The following is a 17,282-nucleotide window of genomic DNA, read 5'->3' on the forward strand; positions in this document are numbered from 1 at the left end:
CTACATATTTCTTTTCAACCTTGCACATGGCTAAAACATTCTTAAAACTGCCAAGACTACATGTTGTCCATTCCTGCAATCTAGACACAAACACAGTTTCCCCCTTTCTTGGAGGCATAATTATCTTTCTAAAGGCACTGCCATAGCCTCCCCTTACAGCAGTGCTATCTAAAAACCTTAAACTCTCGTGCATTAGGTGGCATGGGATATCCCACAGCTTATCTCGATTGCAGGGATGATTCACACAAATAGTGAGAAATTGTACCACCTTTGTATTATCTTTACTCCGAACCCGAGCATATGAAGAACCATAATCCAAGGCTTTTATTTCCAACCTTGATTCTGAAATATAGGGCTGCCCCAAAATCACTGGATAACTACATGAATCTTGCACAAAAAAATGATATTCATCCCTAACATCTCCAATAGTCATGGTTACATTCGGACAAGCTGCATAAAGATCCACTGATAAATTGTTTGCCACTCGCATGCACCATCCTGGATCTACATCAATTGGCCAACCTCCATTCTCATACAAACTGCATGCCATAACATTGATTTTAGAACCATGATCCAAGAGAGCTATGCAAGGCGTCTCTCTTTCTCCCACTTTAACAATTGTCTCTGTTGTAGCACGAGTCCAATGCGTTCATGAATAATGACTGCTTGGAATAAAATGAGCATCTTCTTCTTCATGTGCTTGTTGATGGACATCCCTATTATACATAGCCTTTTCTCTGTGCTTACTGCTACCCATAATACCATTTTTGGCCATAAGCTTGCTGTCTGTACTTCCATCTAACCCATTTTTAGCATCAGCCTGTTCCAAAACAACATTACATACATCATCATATTCCCTCTGAAGATGTTTCTCTATGTCTTTGTCAACCTGCATCAATGCTTGCAAGACTTCACCATCAAACTGTCTTTTTCGTTTCAACATATCAATAATTGCATCATGAAATTCATGCTTTGCAATTCTAAGAACTTTGCCAAGTGTGAATTCCCCTCTATTGCCAAGTATGAGATCTTCCAAGACTTTTTTAAGATTTGTGGCAGTCTCAAGATTTGATTGTAACCTGTAGTCGGGCTGCTTGCACCTTTTCTTCCCTTCTTGTTTCTTCTCTTGAGATGCATCATCCATAACATGCTTAGGTATGGCTTTTTCAATCTCTTTTTGTTGCTCCATTTTACTTCGTGTTATGTGTTTAGATAGGCCTAAAGAGGAAGGACTAGTAGTGTCCTCATTTCTTCTTCTCTTTTCTTCCACAAGAGCTTCTTGATTATGAACCTTAGCCAAATGAGCATAGGATGAAAATGAGTCCACCGGTGCACTCCATCCTTTTCTCCCTCGTATACTCTAACTTGCATCAGCCAATTTAGACTTTGTTGTTTTGCCCTTTTCCATGTAATCTGATGCTTACATCCAAACACGAGATTTTGCTTCAGCCATGCTTCCTTTATGAGCTTCATCAGTCCTTTCAATTCTCAACCCATATGTAGCTGCATCTATGGCAACAAATGTTGTCCTTGCATCCATATCTTCCAACTTCTTCTGCATGCCACCATTTCCAAAATTCGGCTCTATTGGAAGACAAGTTTCTGATGCATGTATTTTTCCATCTTTCCAAAACATTAACCTTTTTGCTTCGCTTCACGGTAAGCTGTACAATCTCGCTTTTTATGTTGTAAACTGTCACACCTAATGCATCTCCTCTTGTATCCTTCTTTGTACGGTCTTTGGGCTATTGTCCCAGCCTTCTGTTCTACCTTAACATCCAACTTTTTGACCTTTGCATAGATCTCTGTCAAATTCAGCCTCAAATCATGCATGCCTTTGATTAATTCATCCACAGCATCACCTTTAACAGTTGGACTAACAAGTATAGCCGGTTGTTTCGCCATAGCTATGGGCGCCTTGGTTGCAATTTTAGCCCCCTTCTGAGCACTGGTAGTTGTGGTCCCTGTACCCCATCTTAATTTCATCCACTCTCTCTTTACCAACATATACACTGCTTCAGTTACATTAGCCTAATCTGATTTTAGCCCTGTTTCATAAGAGGCATCTTCTAAACGATCAGTCAGCTTCTCCTGCAAGATACGATCTATAGCCTTCAGAAACAAATCAATTTTCTGGCTCTCCAATGATTGTTGCTCATCGGCATCCAATTGCGCATACCGACTTTCAAATTCACGGAGCAAAGCTGTAGCAGCCAACCCTTTATTGGGCTTTTCAATCCAATCTATAAATGTCTTTTTAGTTACCAATCTTGCATCTTCCAAGAAAAACTCTTCTCTCAAAGCTTTCTTAAAAGCTGCCCAATCAACATCTCTTCTATGTAACTCATCAATTCGATCATGCAAAGCATGCATGGCCAAACGAGAGAAATACGACTCCATGCATACTGCAATACCCCATGAAACAACATCTTTTCTTCATATAGCCGGACGAAGGCCAAAACATTTTGACCTTTACACTGCTTCAATTCTTGTCTCATTGCCTGCAATGCATTCATAGCTAAGGAATCAATTCTTTCTGCTTCCTGCTGAGTTTGCATTTGTTGTTGTTGTTGCTGCAACAAAGCAATCATTTGTTGCAAAGCATCACCACTACTTAAAGTTGTAGAATCTCCCATCTTTACACACCTCTGCTACCAACTTTCATGTTGGGTTCACCATTGTCGGAGCATTTGCGATCGAAAGTCTACTGCGGGGGTAAGAGACAACAGGGTGAAGGGAGATTCAAGGAGTGGAGTAGACGGAAGAGAAGGGGTTGAAAGAAAAAGAAGATATGAAAGAATAGTCACAAAAAGAAATAGAAGACATAGAATAATACTCACAGAATTGAAGCTTGTTAGTTATTTCTCCATTATGAGAAGACAAATCTATTGTACACAAAAACGTACACAAAATAATACATTCCTCTATGCTACTCAAACGGCCAATCTGATGCTTCCATTGGCTTCGAAAAGGGGGTAAAATACCAGCACACCCGGCCAGAATTCTGCTAGATCACTCCTTCATCTCCCACTTCGGAATGTTGTTCATTGCCTGAAAATAGCGATCGCGATGCCCGCGATTTCATCCATCTCTCTTTTTACATAAAATCCTCACAGATGACTGAAAGCTACATACTTTCTTTTGCATGTCATCCTAATCTAGAAGTTGTCTACAATTTTTGGATTTTTACAAGAGATAATATCTAAAATATCATAAATTGGCTACACTTGTCCAAAAAACTAATATGTTTGAACCATGGACACTAACACTAATGTCTAAAATGGCATTGGCTCTCTAGATTAATAAGAAAGCCGCACTTTAGAGTTTTTCACATGGTGTGCACGTAGCGACACGACAACGTTTCTTACCAGACTTTTTATGTGTATTTCTAGTCTGCCTGCCATACAAACAATGATCACAAGAATCAAAACGCGAAGAGTCAAAAGGCGAAAGATATTGCAAAGCACGAAGCATTTTCATTCATTTAAGAGACATATGCCCCAAATGAGCATGCCAAAGTGATACATAGGGGATAGACTCACAAACAAAACATGATCCAATGTAGCTCCAGATACAAGTAAGGGATAGAGGTTGCCAGACTTGGCATCTCTTGCAAGCACAAGCCTGCCATGAGTAATCTTCCATGCAAAGTCTCCAAAAGACACAAAATACCTTGCATCATTAAGATGTCCAACTGACATAAGGCTGCGAGTCAATGCAGGTACATGGTGTATATCATGCAAAACAAAAGAACTACAAGAAGGAAATTGTAGCCTAACATCTCCAATACCCACAATGTCAAGAGACCTGTCATCACCAAGGCACACTGAACCAGCCATGGTACGATAGGTATGAAACCAATCTCTATAGGATGTCACATGAAATGATGCACCCGAATCCAAGAGCTAGCACTGCGCATGCATAGAATGTATCTCAGAAGCCTGTAAGGCATCGCATGAAGCAATTGCAAGTATGTAATTATTATCTGAATCAGTGGCCTACATGACATTAACCTCTTCTATCTTCACACTGGACTTTGCAGGTACAATACTGTGGCCTACATGATATTAACCTCTTCTATCTTCACACTAGACTTTGCAGGTACAATACTGTGCTCAAAAGACTTTTCTTGCACTTTTTCTTTTCCCTTTTCCTTGCGCTTGTCATCCGCATCTTATGGCATTGTGGCCTAATATGTCCTGCTTTTCCACAATAATGACAAGTAAGATCAAACTTCCATCCACGGGACTTGTTGCAACCACGTGACTTGGACCTAGACTTCTGAGAGTCCTTGTTTTTATGATCATTATCATGCCTGCCATGTCTGCCACCTCTAACGGTCAATGCATGTGAAGAGCGGGAAGCATCATTGTTTCTCCTGTTGATTTCCTCAATTAATAAAGCACTCTCAACATCTTTGCTTTTCAGCCCATCAAGCTTGTTCGTGCATATGGCAGTACGGAAGACATCCCATGATTTAGGCAAGGTGCCAAGCAGAAAAAACGGGTGCAAGTTGTCTTTGAACTCAATACCCTGGGACAACAAACTCTTTATGATAACATGAAAGTGATTGAAATGAGATGATAGGGAGGTCCCCTCCTTCATGCAAAGGTCCATTAACTGCTTCAACCAATACATTTGTGACATAGGACTCTGTTGCGCATAGAGCTCCTGAATCTTCTCCCCTAAATCCCATGCACTCTGATTCTCATCTTCAACAACATTATGATGGACCTCTTCTGAGAGTGACAAGATAATGCTAGACTTGCATAGCTCATCAACTTCCATCCAAACATCATCATCCATATCCTCGAGTTTAACACCCTTGAAACACAAGGGTTTAATATGCAATTTTTGCACCAAAACCTGCCATATTTGGGACTTCCAATACCCATAGTTGGTACCATCCAACTTGCCAATGTTAAAGAGAGCTGTGTCTTTCAGATGACTAGCCATACTGTCCCAAATCAAAGCAAAAAAGCAAAATTGTAGGTTGTTGTAATTAGCAGAAAATGCACTAAAACCACTGCTAAAACTAGCTGAAAGAGTGGATATCACCAAGAGAAGCACCTGTCCACCAAATATAACCAAGATAACATCAAATAGTAAGCTTTACCCTCATAGAGATGCTCGAAATCTACAGATTTCAGCTTGTTGTAATAAATGACAGCAGTATGTAAAACTGTCCCAAAGTGAAGCAATCACTGATACATATGTCACTGCAACTGCCAGGTAGCAAGATTCATCCAAGATGAGTGTCAAGGAGCAAGAAGGTACCAAGAATTGTCAAACTAATAACCTGTCAGGTAAGAGAAATCTCATAGGTCTAGAAGTCATGCATATAATGGGTCTCGGGGTAAGAGAAGAGACTAAGCACAAGCACAACTGATAGAGCAAGAAACTCTATACATAACCATCCAAGATGCATACAAAATTGAAAAACGTGTAACAGAGATAGGTGCCTGCCCCAATAGGCATATCAAATCATCCCACTACAGACTAACTGCAGACATAAAGCTCTCAAGAGAGCAAATGCATGTAACTGTCCCACAAGCTCAAGCTCAAGTGTAAGTAAAACTGTGTGTACATCCGAACATGCCAAGAGGCTCCCACTAGAAGTAAAGTTAGATGCAAAGAGAGCAAGAAACGCCCTAATACATCGAATACATAGAATCAGACATGCCAAATCCCAGTAGGGTACATCCGGAGCATAAATCCCAAGCTATCTCAGACTCGTAAAGCATAAGCCTGAAAGCATTCAAAGAGCATATAATTGACAACCAAATGTAATGCCCAGTAGGTCGAAAATGCTCGAATACATTCAAAGAGGAAGCTCCAAGTAACTGTCAAGCATGGGCAAACCAAGTGGCAGCCATATCTAACAAAAACATAAATGCAAGAAGCCTAAATATCAAGTAGTGACAATAGGCATAAACCGGTCCAAAGCATGCCAATTGAAGACAAATGCCAGTGAATGATGACCAAGGCAGAGCCTATTCCAAGCTCAAAAGCATTCTGAAACCAAGACAAAGCATTTGACAATCTCCAAGTACATTGGTATGATAATTTAGACCTCCAGCAAGCACCCCGTATCCAAGAACCAATGCATACACCAAGTAAATGAGCTTCAGCCCACTGTATTACAGCATCATATTTACTATTAAATGAAGTTGAAACGGTGCCCAAATCTACTCCAAATCAGTCCCAAAGCATAGATATAGCATCCCATAACATCCGGGCATCACTGGGCATCAATAGGCATCAAACAGGCAAAGCATCAAATAGTAAATGTCAAGTGATGCCCTGTTTTGACAGTCATGGGACTGTGTATATAGCAAGGGCTGAAGGGGGAAGCACTCGAATCGATCATCGGGAGCCAAGCACTAATGCCGGGGCAGGAAGGTTGCCAAGAGTGTCGGGAAGCCGAGGAAGAGCGGGGAAATGCTAGGAGTAGGTCAGCCCAGCCCACTAAAAATGTGATGCAATTTTTGGCTATTCCTAGGGGCTGGGGGGTCTTGAATAGTGCTCAAGGGCATTTGGCAATGTCAAAGGGGCTCCAATGTAGCCTTGGAAGAAGCCACTGAAGGTCTAGAAGCTCGGGGAGGAGGCGGGAGATCAAAACATACCTGCAAATGAAGGTGCCATGGTTGCCATTGAAGCTCAGGTTGAAGCTCTTCAAATCCGGGCTGAAGAGAATTCCGAGCAAGCTCCAATTCCTTTGCTCTGATACCAATTGAAAGGGAAGTGGAACCCAAGAGGAAGAAGCTTGATGGTGAGAGCTATGGCGGATGGAGAGCAAGAGCGAGAGAGAGAGAGAGAGAGAGAGAGAGAGAGAGAGAGAGAGAGAGAGTCAAAAATAGGAACTCCAACAACCATAATGTGTGGCCATGTCTTCCTTTATTCAAACTGTCACTAAAAGAATAAAGAATAAGTGACTGTGATGGGCGCTCGCCATCTGTAGTGTGCAGTGGCGAGTACTATCAGTGTAGTAATACACAGGCGGCTAGGTAGAGGCGCCTTTACCCCCAACAGGACAACCTCATAGTCCGATTGATGAACATTAGTCAAAGGGACAAAAAGGACATAAGGGACTACATTACCCACATGTGGAGTCTCTTTAAGAGAATCCCATCTAACGAATGACCCAATGAATGAGTGGTCTCCACGGTGTTCATTAATGGGATCCACAGCAAAGAGCTTTACAAGGCCATATCAAGCAACTCTAGTCTATAGAGCGACGTCCTAGCTAGGGTTTTTGATGAAGCCATAAGAGGGGATGACCAGCTCAAGGAGAGGAGCTCCAAGAGCATAACTTGAGATAGCGCTAGTTCTAAATGCTCGATGAGAGCTGCTACATCTAGTGAGTGATCAGCCCCTAGCACCCAAGATAAGGAGAAGAGCATAAACCAAAGCCAAGAGCTGACTGAGATGAAGATGGAGATAGCAAGGCTACACTGACGCACCCACATGTCCAATGTGTGTATTGTAGCGGAAGCCACCTATTAGCTAAATGTCAAGTCCTTAGGTCTTGACCTTATGCCAATTACGATAGGTTTGGTCATGATGCCATGCATTGCTAACTACCGAGACAACTCCCATACTCGCAACCTTACAACCAGCCTTACCTAGGGAATAGGTCTCCAAATTTCTTTGGGAGAGGAGCCCCATTGGCTCTCTCGACACCTATTGACGCAAAACCAACCATTCCTAGGCAGGAGATAAATCCCACAGACCCCGACCACCTAGACCTTTTGTAACCCATCCATTGAGCGACACTCCAGTCCACTATGTGAAGGAGCCGAATGACGACGAGCCCTATGTGAATCCTTACGTATCGTATGATGAAGAGGGAAATCTAGTCCTCATGGATTATTGACCAGTACCGGTGATGGTGCTAGATAGAGGTAGAGGTAGAGGATTAGGAGGGAAAACCCAAGCATGTTGGACTTGCAGACACCTAGGACATATCTCCTCATGTTGCCCCGAATAGGAGCAAGCTAATTGAGAAAAGGCCAATCGTAGGTGCCCAGAGTGTGGAATCACTCACTTCTTTGTCAATTGCCCTAGATGGAAGTCAGCCACTAGCTTAGCAATCATGCCATCAGTGCCATTGGGGTTGTTTGGTGCTGAATTACTTGACAATGAGGCCACGTCCATCTCGTTGCATGTCATGATTTGAGTGTAGATAAAGTAGGCTAGTATATCACTACTAGGGCCTAGCAACTTAGACACAGCCTCAATTGGAAAGAAGAGCCATAGAGGTGAAGAGTAAGAGATTCTTGAAGAGCAGAAAGGATATACCAACGAGTTGCTTTGTCACTTCTGATCCACTCATTATAAAGAGTTTTCCATTCTTCAAAGGTAGGTCCTTTAGTTACAAGGGTATTATCATGAGCCTAATCAATTGGTTGAGGTGGGCATTCATAACTACCAAGAACAATATCATGCAAGTCATTGCCTTTAAGAATTATCAACATCTTTACTTTCCATCCAAGACTTTGAGTCACAAGCCCAACCCATGGTCCCTAAGGATACCATTACTCCTAAGGACCCACCTGAGCATCGGCCACTAGAAGCCCCCTTGTCTAACTCAAATCAACCCTACCCGCCATAGCAGCTCTTAAGCCATCCTATGAATGATGATCGATCCTCATGTTGGCTAAAGACCTAGCTAAAAACATAGGAGATGGCCTGGTCACCTACATCAAGTGCTTAGATACCACTTTCATCCTACTTGCTAAGAGCTATGAGCGCTTAGACCTAGGTCTACTTAATGCATCCTTAGAGTGTCCACTCCTTGCCATGCACCTGAAAGGATTACAAATTCATAATGGTAAAAACACTCATGGTCGTAGAGGAATTAATTGCCAATGTTGAGATATCTCGAGGCCAAGCCCTTAAAGAATGGCTGATCACCTCCTATAACAAGAGCAAAGTCACTGACACGAGCCAAGAGTTAGATGAACTTCACAAGCTAGCCAATAATGACTTATCATTCTTACTCAAGTGGTATGCTCTTCGACTCCAGTGGAAACAAGAAGGCTGCCAAATCATGACCAATGTTGAGTAGCGATGCGCCATTAAGACCTCCAAGTATGATCCCACTTACATAACTCCTACGTCTATTAGGGTATTAGCTATCACTCGCAATCAATCATTGGAAGATAATGTCACGAGCCACCCTTACCTAGATCCGAGTCCTTACTGAAGAAGAGCTGCACATTGCTAGTAGCAGGATCAACTCTGGTGATCTTATCACTGATGTCCTCACCTATATCACATGGGTAGGCATTAGACCTCAGGATATGGACTACCATGCTTAGTTGTAATATAACCCACAATTGTATGCCTGGCTTCTGCAAGGTAATGTTTTGCCCATGCACGCTTAAACATCCTTAACCCTCACTCTCCAATCCTAGGAAGGAGGGAGTGAGGTGCAAAGGAAACAAGCATAAAAAGAAAACTGGAAAAGAAGAGCACAAACATGTCTTAAACGCCAATCAATGTTTAAATGGCAAGACTTAGAATGTGGGAAAATTTATCATGGATATTTTTGAATCATGTGGATTGCTTGAAGTGGAAATTTTACTTTATACTTAAGCATTTCACATTCTTTAGAGCTTTCATGTATGTTTATCTACCTCATTTTGTGGAAGTTGACTCAAGAAAACTAATGGTGAGCTATGATATATGACATGAACCTAAAATGGCAAGGCAAGACAAAGGTGGCAAGCTCTCGTTCATGGAGGAAGAGCAAGTAAAGTATGGCTTAACAGTAGAAATGAGGGGTTACAACCAGTTCACGTTCAAGCATATCCTAAACCTAGAAGATGCCATCATGGAGAAGCTAGCCATAAAATAAGTCGTGGACCAGTGCAATCTATAGAAGTATGCAGAGAAGCAGGATGTCGACTATAATAAGTGCACAAAATTTCTGAGGAGATTTGATGCTGAAAGAAACTATGGCACGGTGACGATAAGGAAAGGAGAAGAAGCCCGCTAAGTGGAGGTGGAGTTGAGTCTTGCGATGCTGGACAAGGCCTTGGGTTTAGCCGGTAGGACGGAGGAGGGATGTGTATAACATGTTGGGGGTAAGCAAGGCTACCATGCACACAGTTGATGGGATAAGCTTGACGGATATCCCAAACTCTAAAATTAAAATGCAGGCAAAGATGGTTCATGCCCTCTTCTCCAGTCAAATATATAATGCCCTTATGAATAGAATCGGGGTACCATTGATGGAAAGCATCGTAAGTGGATCCCCAGATGAGGTGGATTGGATGCACAAGACCATCAAAAACTCAGCAAAAGCCTTGGTCACATGCATAGCAGCAACATGTGGAAGTCCTCGGCCTCCATAGTGAGGTCAGCCTAAGAAAAAGTCATTCTCTAAGGTATCCACCATTAGGTTCGTGGATTACTGACATCCATCATCCAAGAGGCCTTTCTGTTCAGAAGGAGGACACTGGCTCTAGTGGAACATCAGACGAGGATACTACTCTCTTGAAAGAGTACCTGTATCCAGAAGCAATTCGTGGGACATTTATCCACGAAGTGGAAGGTGAAAGGCAAGTAACATTCTTGGATACTGATGGTACTGAACGTCACCTGAAAGTGGGTCTCAAACTTCCAGAAGAAGAACTAGTGGTCCTGTGAGACTTATTAAAGGAGAAATTAGATGTGTTTGCTTGGTCATATAAAGATCTAAAGGGGATTGATCCCATAGTATGCCAACATCACATTGACCTAGAGCCTGATGCCAAACCTGTAAGGCAAAGATAAAGACGTATGAATCCTAATTATTCTGCATTGGTGAAGGCTGAATTATTGAAACTTCTTGAAGCAGAGTTCATTTATCCCGTGGCTAACAGTGAATGGGTTTCGCCCATTGTGGTTGTACCCAAGAAGAATGGGAAACTTCGAATATGTGTGGACATTTACCTATCCCTTTTACAGGCCAACTGTTGGACACAGTGGCAGGCTATGAGCTGTATTCCCTCTTGGATGGATTCAACAGATATAACCAAGTCCAAATTGCAGAAGAGGACCAATCCAAAACAACCTTCACCATAGAGTGGGAGACCTATACTTATAGAGTGATGCCATTTGGGCTCTGTAATTCCTGCCACCTTCTAATGAGTAATGATGGCTGCCTTCCAGAATCATTTGCATGATTTCATTGAGGTGTATCTTGATGACTTCTGTGTCTATAGCTTAATCCACGAGCATTGGGGACACCTAGAGCAATGTTTTGACAAATGCCAAGAGTATGGGATTTCTCTCAATCCCAACAAATGTGCCTTTGGTGTATCATCAGGAGTTATTTTGGGCCATATTGTCTCTGCACAAGGGATTGCAACAGAACCGACGAAGATTGAAAAGATTGCCGTATTGACAGCACCAACAAACCTAAAGCAATTGAGAGGATTTCTTGGCCATGTGGGCTACTACGGACGATTTATTGCACATTTTGCAACCAAGATAGCCCCTCTGCACAAGATCCTAAGGAAGGATGCGGATTTCCTTTGGATTGATGAGACTGTGAAGAAGCCTTTAATATCCTAAAATAGTGCCTTATCCAAGCACCTATTTTACAGCCTTTTGACTGGATGAAGGAGTTCCATGTGCACACAGATGTATTAGTTGAAGGGCTAGGTGTTGTTCTATGTCAAAAGGGCCCCTCTAAATTAGATCAACCGATATATTATGCAAGTCAAAAGGTTACTGATAGGGAACGGAACTACACAGTGATAGAGCTTGAGTGCTTGGCAATGGTGTTTGCACTGGAGAAGTTTCGACACTATTTATTGTCAACACATTTCAAGTTCTACGTGGATCATGAAGCCCTGTCCTTCCTGATGAACAAAGCAGATGTTAAAGGACGACCGATGAGATTGTTGCTCCTCTTCCAAGAGCTCGATTTTGAAGTGGTCACTAAGCCTGGCCATTCCCATGTCCTAGCCGATCATCTATCACGGATCCCTCAAACAGAAGAAGAGGAACATGATGATCCATACCTTCCTGATGCTTCTTTGTTTCTAGTTGAAATAGTCACTCCCTGGTATGCAGACATAGCCAATCTCCTAGCAACTCAATAGTATCCTTCTGGCATCTCAAGCCGTGATAAGAAGAAGCTTCTATTAGAATCAGCCCCCTACACTTTGCTAGGTGATGCACTGTACAAGAGAGGCAAAGATGAAGTATTGCAAAGATGTGTTGCAGGGGATGAAATCGGTGCAGTATTGAAAGCATTCCATGACGAACCATGTGGTGGACACTTCGCAGGAGAAGCGACAACCAGGAAGGCTCTGCTAGCAGGATACTGGTGGCCAACCCTCCACAAGGATGCATATGATTACTGCAAGAGATATGATGCTTGTTAGCGAATGGGGAAACCCACCAAAACAAGTGCCATACCACTGCAACCCATTTTTCTCCTAAAGCCGTTCGAGAGGTGGGGGATTGATTTCATGGGTCCCATTGATCCACCCACCAGACAAAAGCAGAACAGATACATCCTAGTATGTACGGATTATGTCACAAAGTGGTGTGAAGCTAAAGCCCTAAAGCGGGACGATAGTAACAACGTAGCCTTGTTCATGAACGAGAATATTATCACTCATTTTGGCAGTTCCCTCGAGTTGGTAAGTAACAGAGGTACTTATTTCCTTAACAAAATCATGGAGGAGCTGACAGAGCTATATAAGATCCACCATCACAAGTCCACTCTCTATTACCCCAGAGCCAATGGCCAAGTTGAAGTCACCAATCGCATCCTTTGCTCAATTCTGACAAGAACGATTGCCGCACATCGTCGCAGCTGGGACGATCAACTTATAGAGGCCCTCTGGGCATACAGAACCTCTCATAAGGCAGCTACATGACAGACCTCTTTCTAGCTAGTGTATGGTACAGAAGCCGTCTTCCCTGTTGAACTGGAATTACCCTCTTTGTGAGTGGTAGTTAAAGAACACTTGGGAGATGCTGAGTCACTGCAACGCCGTCGCTTGTACTTGGAATGCTTGGATGAGATACGGTGGATGGCCCTATAGTGCATGGAATCCACTCAAGCGCGACGCAAGGCCTATCATGATAGTTTCATCAAGCATAAGGAGTTCAAAGAAGGTGATCTTGTCCTAGCCTATAATTTGAGATTTGGCAAGTTTCCTAGCAAGCTTCAACAACGGTGGATGGGTACTTGTTGTCAATCCTAATGGCTCTGTTTAGGTGCAGACCGTTGATGCCTCTAATGATCCTTTTCTCATCAATGGCTATCGCCTGAAGATGTACTTTCCTCCCTGGGGATCTTGACAATCACAGTCGACCTACCCTTCCCCTTTTGGGTGTCGCACTGTCCTTCTCTTCGTGCTTGTGATAGCCCTTATGATTCTCCTCATGAGGCGGTCTCGTTCTGCTAACCCCTCGCAGAAACATCTCAATTCGACCTTGTTCTTTTCTCGTCTGATCCAACAACAGTGGCGAGGTTGGTCCTGACACATGGTATTTCTACCATTTTCTTTCTTAACGAAAAAAAGAAAAGAAAAGAAAAACAAAAAAAGAAAAAAATAAATGAAACTATTATGAGAGAAAAGGAAGAAATTTCCTATCATAGCAGGCCTCGTTCCAAGAAAAGGTGGAAACACCCTTGGGCGGGAAGCTGACTGTGGAAAAGGTGGTAACACTCCGCAGTTCAGGATAGCTGACTCACCAACAGAACCTTTTCAGCAAGTAAGTTGAAGCAACATCCCTTGGTGCGCTGTCTCTGCAATATCAGTCCGTCTGTTCTCCTAACAAACGACCTTTTTTTACAAATCATTGAAGTATTAAACTTGTTGGCTGCCTCCCTGAGTACGCCTCGTCCTCAAGATCTTGATGACAACAACAACCGCCATGATCTTCATCACCAACCCCTTGAGTGATGTGAGCTTTCATCCTAACAGGATGGGGACGTGAGCATGGGCTGCCCTCTGTATCTATCAGAGAGTGAGACAGAGGGTGGGGTGAGTGACTAGTCTTTCCCTTCAAATCAAATGAGAGGTGAGATGTGTGAACGGAGTGTTGCATGCACGGGATGGGCCTCTCAACGCACAATGCACAATCTGTTCCTGTGCACTGCACCATAAGGTTCCCTGGCCTTCCTTCTTGCACTGTATGCCGACATAGGGCGGGATGCACAATTGCACCATCAAATGCGTACAAGACATACAACCTCTGCACAAGTGATTGTGAGGATTACATCAATGGGTTTCAGGAATGGGTTGCCCTCTATATCTATCAGAGTGTAAGATAAAGGGTGGGCTAAGGCTGATTGGTGTTTCTTCAATCAATTATTGAGAGGTGAGGATTGAGGGATGTTATGACAATTGGAGTCCGATACATTTCTATTTCCCTATGCATCCACTGGATGGGGTTTTTGCCATCAGCACACGACACGTCACTCTGTTCTGTACACTGCACTGCAAGGCTCCCTGGCCTTCCTACTTGCACCTATGCCAGACGGGTTGGACGCACTGATGCACCATCAATTGTGCACCCTGGCATACTCTCTCCGCACCATCCCCTTGTTGATTCCTAAACCGGGTGTGAGCTCTGGGTTTTTATCATTATTTCCTCGAGTGATGTTAGTGATGGGGCGAGGGACTGTTCTGTCAATCCATTTGAGTGATCGTGAGTTAAGTGCAATATCCCTTGTCATCGATGAATTTCCTACGATTTCATCAACCAGCTACCTCTCTAGGTGCTGCTGCGTGGTCCATGACACAAAGGACAAAGGACATGTGCTGTGAAGACACCTTGTTACCTCTGCAGCCGACAACGATACAAGATGCAACCTCGATAGTTGACATTCCTCCTCGGTAATACGGGCCAAGTTTTTCTAACCCTATACCGTATGTTTCTTAGTGACGGTTATGTCTTAAATGTGGGGACGTTCGTGGTTGGTCTGATGTGTGGTACTAGGTCCTTGATGTTGGGTTTACCTTTCCTACTAAGGTTTTAAGTGTGGGGACGCGTCCCTGCGTGTTTATGTTGCATACCCCTATGCATATACTCTGCTATGATCATGCATCTATGCCATGACTTCATTTTAACCTGATGGGGTCCCTTCCCCACTCTTCCGTTCTATTTCACCCTGTTCTCGGAGCTGTTTCTTGGCCGTTTTTCTTTATTCTTTGTTTTGTGATTTTTCCATGTGAATATACTTTACGTTTACTGAAGACTCACATCAAACCTTACAATCCTGTTCGTCCCTTCGAATTGCCTATTTTTCCTTTTTACTAACCCTTGTTCCGATAGATGGTTCTCAAGTTATTAATTTTTGAAGCAATTCCCGTAACTTGGACGGTTTATCATGTGAATGTGCCTTTATTGCTTTAGAACCCTGATCCAATGTACTAGCCCTGTCCTATTCCTTCCCCTTGACATTTTTCCTTTTTACTCCCTGCCATTTCGATGCACGGTTCATTTGTTATTTATTTTTGTGGGTTTTCGGGTTCTTTTCGTGCCTATTTTTCACATTTTTCCATGTGAACCTGCCCTATTTTCACCAAAATTCCGGTATGATTTAATAATCATGTCTTGCCAGCCTTTTTCCCACTGTTTCCTTTTTCCTCCCCCTCTTTCGACTGTCGGATTTTTAGTTATTGATTTTTTTGAGTGTTTTCGGGTGTGTTTTTCGTGTTTTTTCCATGTGAACCACTCCTAATTCCTTTCCAACCGACTTTTGACGTGCCAGCCCTATGAGTCCCTTTGTTCTGGACATTTTTTCTTTTTATTGCCCTCTATTCTGGCGCACGGTTCTTCCCGTATTAATCTTCGAGTCCATTTTAGGGTTTGTTTTTGGGGTTTTTTCCATGTGAAAGCATCCTATCTCGATCAAAACTGTGTTTTGCAATGATAGAGTTGTTGGACACATTGTTTTGCACAATTTTCCTTCCTTCCCCATTTCGTTCCAATGCGTGGATTTTTCGATATTAATACCCGTATGTGTGTTTGGGCTTTTTTTTTGTGTTTTTCCCATGTAAACACCCTGATTTTGCCCCGAAACCCGTGTTGCATGTTTCCATCATTTTCCCCTCGTCTCCCTGCACAATTTTCCTTTTTACGTTTTTTCGATCCGATGAACGGTTTGGGTTTTACTAAATTTTATTCATTTTTTGCCGTGTGACCGTGTTTCTCGTATCGCTCGTGAACGTGCCTGTTTCTAGTTTTACACGTCTCGGGATGCCCCGTGGCGTCTATGGTTCGTGCATTGCCATCCCTGCCCCGTTTGATCCTGTCATTGCAAATTTTTTTTACGCCCGCCCTGCGCATGCACGCGAGACTGGGGTGCGTTCCTTTTTCACATTCATAACCAATTTATTTTTATTTTTTATTTTTTTTATAAAAAACCAAAACCCAAAAAAAATCAACACCAAAATAACAAAAAAATATATATATAAAAAGAAAAAACAAAAACAAATCAGAACACCAACCCACAACCCACATTTCACCCACCTAAACACACCTTTCACAAACGAGACCCACCCTACAAATTAAAAACAAAACAAAATTAATCAATTAATTATTATTCAAAAAATTAAATTTAAAAAATAAAAATAAAAAAAGGGACGTACATGTTCGGGTTCCTTCTTTCTCGCATGTGCTCCCGTCGCCTTCCATCACTTTCGCCAGGTCTTGCTTCCCTCCCCTCCCTTCGCGCTTGTTGCCGTGGTCCCCGCCTTGCGACGCCCTCTGCAGTCCACGCTGCCCTCTGTAGCTCCCATTCGCCATTGGCGCTCCTGCTCCTCTTCCTCTTCCCACTCCTCCTTCTGTTCGCCCCGGTCATGCTCCTCCTCCTCCTCGTTCTTCCTCCGCTAAACCCTAAACCCCTAGTTAATTAACGCCGACAACGCCCCCACTCGCTTGCCCCTTCTCCCCCCCCCACCTTGGTTGGTTCCTTTAATTAACCATAGTTAATTTAACTACACCATAGTTAATTTAACTATCCCATAGTTACTTTAACTACACCCTAGTTAATTTAACCTAACCCCTAGTTAATTAACCTCACCCTTAGTTAATTAAATCACCCCCAGTTAGACTAACCTAACCCCTAGTTACTTAACCTCACCCTTAGTTAATTAACTCACCCCCAGTTAGACTAACCTAACCCCTAGTTACTTAACCTCACCCTTAGTTAATTAACTCACCCCTAGTTAGACTAACCTAACCCTAGTTAGACTAACCTAAAACTAGTTAGACTATCCTAACCTTACTTACACAGACTAACCACAGCTTAGCTTACC

This window comes from Lygodium microphyllum, chromosome 2, assembly GCF_053477565.2.
Source record: "Lygodium microphyllum isolate KBCC chromosome 2, Lygodium_microphyllum_v1.1.10, whole genome shotgun sequence".
Classification (NCBI taxonomy): Eukaryota; Viridiplantae; Streptophyta; class Polypodiopsida; order Schizaeales; family Lygodiaceae; genus Lygodium; species Lygodium microphyllum.